This window comes from Kogia breviceps, chromosome 13 (genome assembly GCF_026419965.1).
Source record: "Kogia breviceps isolate mKogBre1 chromosome 13, mKogBre1 haplotype 1, whole genome shotgun sequence".
Lineage (NCBI taxonomy): Eukaryota > Metazoa > Chordata > Mammalia > Artiodactyla > Physeteridae > Kogia > Kogia breviceps.
The window spans coordinates 38,218,035-38,225,163 of record NC_081322.1 but is presented as its reverse complement, the minus strand read 5'-3'; positions in this window follow the sequence as shown (position 1 = coordinate 38,225,163).

Genomic DNA, 7,129 nt, shown 5'->3' with positions numbered 1-7,129 from the left:
GGAAGGCTACACAAGAGGCTGAAAAGAGTCATTTCATTACCTCTGGGGAGGAGAACTGGGTGGCTAGTCATGTGCGTAGAGTTTTCATTGTATACCTTTGGCATCTTTTGAATTCTGAACCGTGTGTATTTACCCATGCAGAATAAATCAAATATAATTTATATATATGTACATTATATATATATTTATTGCTTCCAATTTAAAAAATAATGTTGCTGAAGATATGCTAAATCTTGATTCAGGGCAATTTGACAAACTTATCATACATTTTTAAAACTCTGGTAAATATATAAAACAACTTGGTGATTTAATCACTTAAGTGTATAATTCAGTGGCATTGATTATATTCACACAATTGTACAACAACCACCGCTATCTATTTCCAACAATTTTCGTCACCTGAAACAGAGACTCTATATCTATTAGACAATAACTCCTCATTCCCCACCTGCCCCCCCAACTCTTCCCCTTCCCAGGTAACCTCTATTCTACCTTCTGTCTCTATGAATTTGCATATTCCAATTTCCCATATAAGTGAAAACATACAGTATTTGCCTTTCTGTGTCTAGCTTATTTCACTTACCATAAGGTTTTCAGGGTTTATCCACATGTAGTGTGTGTCAGAACTTCATTCATGTTCATGGCTGACTAATATTCCATTTTGTTTTTCTGTCTGTATATACCACTTCTATAGGCCATTTTGTTTGCTCATCTGATGATGGCCACATTATTTCCCTCTTTGGGCTATTGAGAACAATGCTGCTATGAACATCAATATACAAATATCTGAGTCCCTGTTTTCAATTCTTTTGGGTATATCTAGGAGTAGAAATGTTCTGTCATATGGTAATTCTGTTTAGCTTTTTGAGGAAGCAAACTCACATACATTTTAATACAGAAATGATAATTGTAGGAATTTATTCTAGGGAAGTAATTGTAGGTTTTCCCAGATAATTACCTACCAGGTTACTGAACATAAGCACTGTTTATAAAATTGAAAAATTAGAAGCAATCCAAACGATCAAGTGATATAGGATAGATTAAACGTATTACTTATACAAGCAAAGTCCATGAGGTTGTTTGGGGTAGTGGTTAAGAGAAGTGGCTCTGAGGTCATCCTGCCTGTGTTAAGATCTTGTCTCCACTGTCTACATGCTGTCTGACTTTAGGCAAGGTAATTACCTTTTCTACTTCTCATATTCTTCATAAGCAAAATGGAAATAATAATTGTACTATTTTCATTGAGAGGTTGTAAAGACTAACCCAGTTAATATATACGTGGAACACTCATGTATAAAAGAGCCTGGCACATAGGATGTGCTTAATAAATGTCCATATGTATGGTTAGAATACTTTACAATAAGCATGCCCTAATTTTATAATAAATAATTGTTGCAGGATATGTGTAAAAAGGGAGAAAATACTTGGATTTATAGCTGACATTACTATAATGATTTTGGGTGGAAATCTGCATATATATCCAAAAAATTGGAAATAGATACACAAAGTATTAATAATTAATTATAACTAAGTGGTGGAAATACAATTCATTTTTTTCCTGCATTTTTTCAAGATTTTTCAAATCTTTAAGAATGAATATTACTTTGATAATCAGAAAAAAAAGTTAAAAATATTGGATAGAGGAGCTGTTTTTTGAATACCCATCACATTTTTAATTTGGATTCCTAAAATTAAACAGTTTGATGTCCTAGTTTCAGAAATTCTAGATCCTAAAACCCACTTTGAAGGAAGAATCACGAAGCAGAAAATTCTCCTTTACATAACTGCCTACGATTAAAATTTTATTTAAAAAGCTGGTAATCATCTTTGACGGTAAAGTTTTAAGACTGACTCGACCAAGCCCCCCTCCTTCAGCTCCCACCCGCCTTTTGACATGATCAGCTAGCTCTTGTTCGCAGCGTGATGAATTAAATGTATGACAGATATGACAGGTGAGGAGTGCATGGAGGGGCTTAACCAGCAGGGATAAGATAAAGCCCCCATTTAAGAACAAAGCCCCCACCAAAGCTTGCCTGCTAATGACCACAAACAGAATCTCTTCATTCGCCCCCTTTGGAAGGAACAGGCGGAAACCACAACCAACGTGTGGTTTAGGCAGGGAGGCTGTTTCTCCAAGGGTCTCTCAACCAACTAATTGAAAATCCTTGATTTTCTGTTAAACATGTCTGCAAGACACGCCCCCTTCCACGGACGTGAGTGAGGCGGCCTTTCAATGCTGTCGTAATACAAAAGACTTAAATTTACAGCTGGACTAAGTGGAATTACTGTATATAAACCATAATATCTATCTGCAGCTAAGATCCAGCTAAGCCCCAGAGAGACAAGGCCAGCAGGGCAAATACAAGGAATTTTGGAAGTCAATCCATTAGGATTACCAGGCAGCCCCCGATTTTGGAAGTCATAGGCTCAATCTATGGAAGCAATGAAGTCTCAATCTTCTTCTACCCTTACCTCGTATCTGAAGGCCTATTGACCCAGTTTTTATTTAAAATAAACTGATAAACTACATATGACATTGTAATCATTTTCTACAATACATAGTGACATGATATTACTGGGCAGGCAGCCTAGTCACATATGAACTTTTGTGCAGTAATTAAAAACAGATTTGGAAAACTATTTGCACAGCAGAAGTGTAGCCCTCTTCATATATAATTACAATAACCTGAACATCACCAGTGAGGCATGATACTAACGATACACATAGGAAATGAACTGTTGGTTACCATCTCCTCCTTCAAGACTTTTGGCCACTGTTCATTTCAGCTTATTAACAACACAGGGCATTGTAAAAGAAGCTGAGTTACAGGATGCGCTCTGAAAATGTACTGTCTTCTAGGGTCTAGCTCTTGTGGATTGATTTGTGTAGGGGCAGGTCTAAACACAGTAGATACTCAAGAAATAGTTGTTGAATAAATAATAGACAAGATGGACAGAAAACTTTAAAGCCACAGACATCCTCCAGGCACTGTGGAGATGAGAATAAATTTTATGGGTGTCCTGGACCATCCCTGCAGTCTGTGCAAGGTTTGTCACATTAACACAGCGTTGGCCGGCTGAAGTCCTACTGAGGACCAGGTAGGCCAATAGCAAGAAGCATTAGCTCTCTTCCACAGGTGAGGAAACACTGACTCAATTAAGCAACTGTCCCAAGTTCAAACAGCAATTCAGAGACCGGGCTGAGTGAGAGCCCACTGGAATCTGTGAGGCACCAAGGGCTAGTTCCCTCTGCTGTCCCTCTCACCCGACCCCAGCGGAAATTTCCCTGATCAACGCTAGCTTTAATTCTGCATCGGTGAGAACTCAGGCTAAATGTGCATTCTTTCCTTCTCACTAAGGAGAACCAGCTCTGGGAATATCTGAAACATCAGGACCCAACTTAAGCTTCCACTGCCAGGAAAACTAGAGAGAATCTTCCTGCTCATAGAGGTCAGGATAAATGGACGCTGCTTTGCCTGCTCTCAGAAGACAAGCCCTCAAGTACTGCTTCCTTTCTCCAGTTTCACTCAGGAGTAGAATTATTCAGATGTTCCTTAAAATATCAGATTCAAGTCACTTGGCAAATACTCTTCAAGTCTCTGGACTTGGACCCATCGCAAAAAACAACCACCTGTGTGTTTTAACAGTCTGGCAGCTTCCCTGCCAGCTGAGCCCCTCACCAAGAACCCGGGAGAGCAATCGATCGCTGTGGGAGCCCTGCGAACAGATCTGGATTGTGTCTGTCTACGGCTCAACACCCAGAGAGGACATTTTGCAGAAGAGCCAAACAGACATGGAGGCAAACTCTAGGGGACAAAGGACAACACTTAACTTTCACCACCTGGGCTAGCCTTGCAGAAGAAATGGTCACACTCAGTTATTGTCTTTTCCTCCTAGACAACTACTGTTTAATCCTACCTCCAGCTGATAGTAACTGGTGGAAGACACAATGCTATTTTTAGACAGGACAGTGAATTCTCCCTTTCATCTATGAGAAATGTACATCCTCGTGCATTTGGGTCCCTCCCAGATGCTGGATTTGGGGTAAAATTTTAATACAAGGGCGTTATTACAAAGTGAGTGAGCTTAGAATTCTCTCAAACAGTTTAAAATCCAAAGCCATACCCTCTATACTGAACTCTTTTCAAATGTGAAAGTCAACAGAGTATAGGCTAAATCCCTACAAGCCACACTCTTGACACAATAATGAAAGATCATTTATTTTAAACCAACATGACAACAAAAGCTTCTTGACATATTTCTGTCTTCTACCATTCTCAACCACTATCCTCACTCCATCTTTTTAATTTCAGGCTAACAAATGACTTGATCAAGAACTTGATTCAACACGTAGTACACTTAAAATGGAATTTCCAGAGTTGACAAAAAAATATTTTAGGGATTGATCATAAGGCCACTCTTTCATATCTTTTTCTGTTTTTTAGAAATTATTTTTCAAGGAACCAGGAATTACTAAATTGATATCTTTATGCAATAAGTAATGCTTTAGAGAAAAAATGTATCACACAGAGCAGGCAGTCAAACCTGATTCTTAAATACCTGAAAATGAGGAGAAAACTCATGCCAGCCGCAATTAATGTTCTTGTTTTAAGAAGTGACTGCTCATTTTTCAGAGGTGGGGTTGCGGGACATTTATAGGCAGAATATAGATTAAGATCAGGTAAACTCTACCAACTTTAGATCATTCTAGTTGGTGCCAAGACTACCTGCTCTGTAACCAAGAGGTGAAATCCTTGGTGTACAAGGCAGCTTTGGAAAATGCAAGCATGTTATTTCCCCTGGTAATTTTTTTTGCCATTTGAAGAATGATCTGGAAAGGAGGTGTTGAGTTAGTTTACATTAACCTCAGCCTGACCTGGAGGTAGAGGTTTTAGGAGTTGAGCAAGGGCCACAGTCAGGAAAACAGCACAAGGAAAGGGCTGCATTTGCCGGGACCCAAGAATCACCCTGCCATTCTTATTGTGGACGGACGGCATCCTCTTCGCCCTTTGGGTGGGAGGGAATCCATCCATCTTCATTAGGTTTTGGGGGGGGGCGGTGCGTGGAAGGAGGAGGCCTGCCATTTCCTTTGACTTTGAAAAACAGAAGCCAGTAGTGATTATTCATTTCCACCCAGTGCCCCCCACCAAACCCTCATAGGCAACTGGGGAAGAATCAACATGGCGCAACACATTAGCAGCCCTCCTATTAACCACAGCAAGCCACAACTTAGTCAAAACCCATAATTAGAAAAGATATGTGTGTTGCAGGTGGGGAGGTGTAAACGGTTTTGAAAGCTCTTCCTAACTTTTTCTATCAGGAATAACTTCTGTTAGAGCAAGTCCATATAAAAGTTAGTCCACTCTTAGAAATGGCCAGATTTGGCCAACGTTTTTTGTACATATCACATTACAAAAACATGGTTGAGATTCTGCTTTTTTGTACTCCCAACAGCAACTGTGCTGGCAGTAGTATCTGGAGGACTGGAAATGCATCTCAAACTGTTCAGCAGTATAAATCTGTGGAAAAATCAGTTTCAAGATATGAACTTTTGTGCTACAGAGTAACCTCATGAAAGATGGGGTAATACATTTTCCTTCCGAATGAAAAGAAAAACAGATTGAAAATGAATGCCATAGGACAAAAAGACCTAGAGAATTACTCTTGATACTGCTTAGATCTTAAGAATAAAAAGAAACACTGTGCATTACAGAGATTTGTCCCAATAGATGGAGCAAAAACATATTTTTAAGATTCTATAGCTAGCTCTAAATCTGAAATGATCAAGAACAGCTTTATAAATAGCCTGAGAACAAGATATGTAGACAGTGGAGCCAGGAGTTTTATTTTTTCTTTTAAATTGTAATATGTATGTCCCACTTGCTTTCCAACACTGATGAATGTATTTACAACTTCACCAATAGTCGTTTTTCCCTCACCCTTGCCTATACTGGCATTTTTCAGCTATCATCTTTGCCAATCCGATAAGCAAAATGATATGGGATGGTTAGTGGTAGGTACATCAGGATAGATCCCCTCCTGACTATAGCTTGAAACTGTGCTTTAAAGCCTGTCCACTTCCCTTCTTCTTTGACAGGTCTATATTCTAAGTCCATTCTCTAAAAAGTAGAAACTGATCATGGATGGGCCAGGGCTGAATTTGCCTGTTAGACATCATTAAGGTCTCCCAATGCCTCTGAAATGTACTAAGACCTCTGCCCCTAATTAGCTGAACGCTTCAAGCCCATCAGTCAATGTCGCTGAGCCTCAATTTCCTTATTAAGACCCTCAACTCAAAGAAGAAATAGTGTGTCTTTATACCACAGTGCTTGTTGCTAGAGATGACTGAGATGAAGTGGAGGAACTCAGAATCTAACTGCATAATGGACAATAGATTTGAAATAACACTGAGCTGAGGGACACAATTATCATACCCAAGGCAGATGAATTCAGACATCTGGCTGGGGCGATAACTCTTGAGTCAGGTGCTGAAGGATAAGGTGGATATGAATTGCTGGAAGGCAATTAGTCCAGGTTAGTTGAACCAGTTACCTGTTCTGGCTAAATCTCAGGATGCTGGCTGAAAACCAAAAAAAGGAATTGGGGCGGTGGGGAGAGAGGGGCAGTCCTAGCATTGAGTCTGGGGTTCTTCTTGCTTCTCGTGACCGCGTCTAGATCATTTCTCCCCACTCCCAATCCCTTCTGTTGAAGGACATGACATGCATATGCCACACCTCTGCTCGCTGCCATTATCCACAGACCCCCTCGGCCTATCCCCCTCTTACTGGCTTTCACACCTGGCTCCCTATCTTCCTTGCTAGTTACTTCTTGTTACTTCCGACATCACCTGATCTTTTCTCACCTTCATTCCTACCCCAGCCACCCATTCCCAGTCCTCTTAATGGCATCACATCATGAATAAACAAGAAGCATCCTTCCTCCAAGCGTCTGTCTCAATCTCCTCCTCTCCGGTCTTCCCAGCACATTGACTTTACTATCCTGACCACAAAAATTTCTCAAATCACATCAGATCTTTTAGCCCAATGATGAGATGCCCTACTTTTTCACTCTCTGATATTTACCTCCTGTTCTGACTTCCCTTATCACCCAACCTTGAGTCTATGATCTG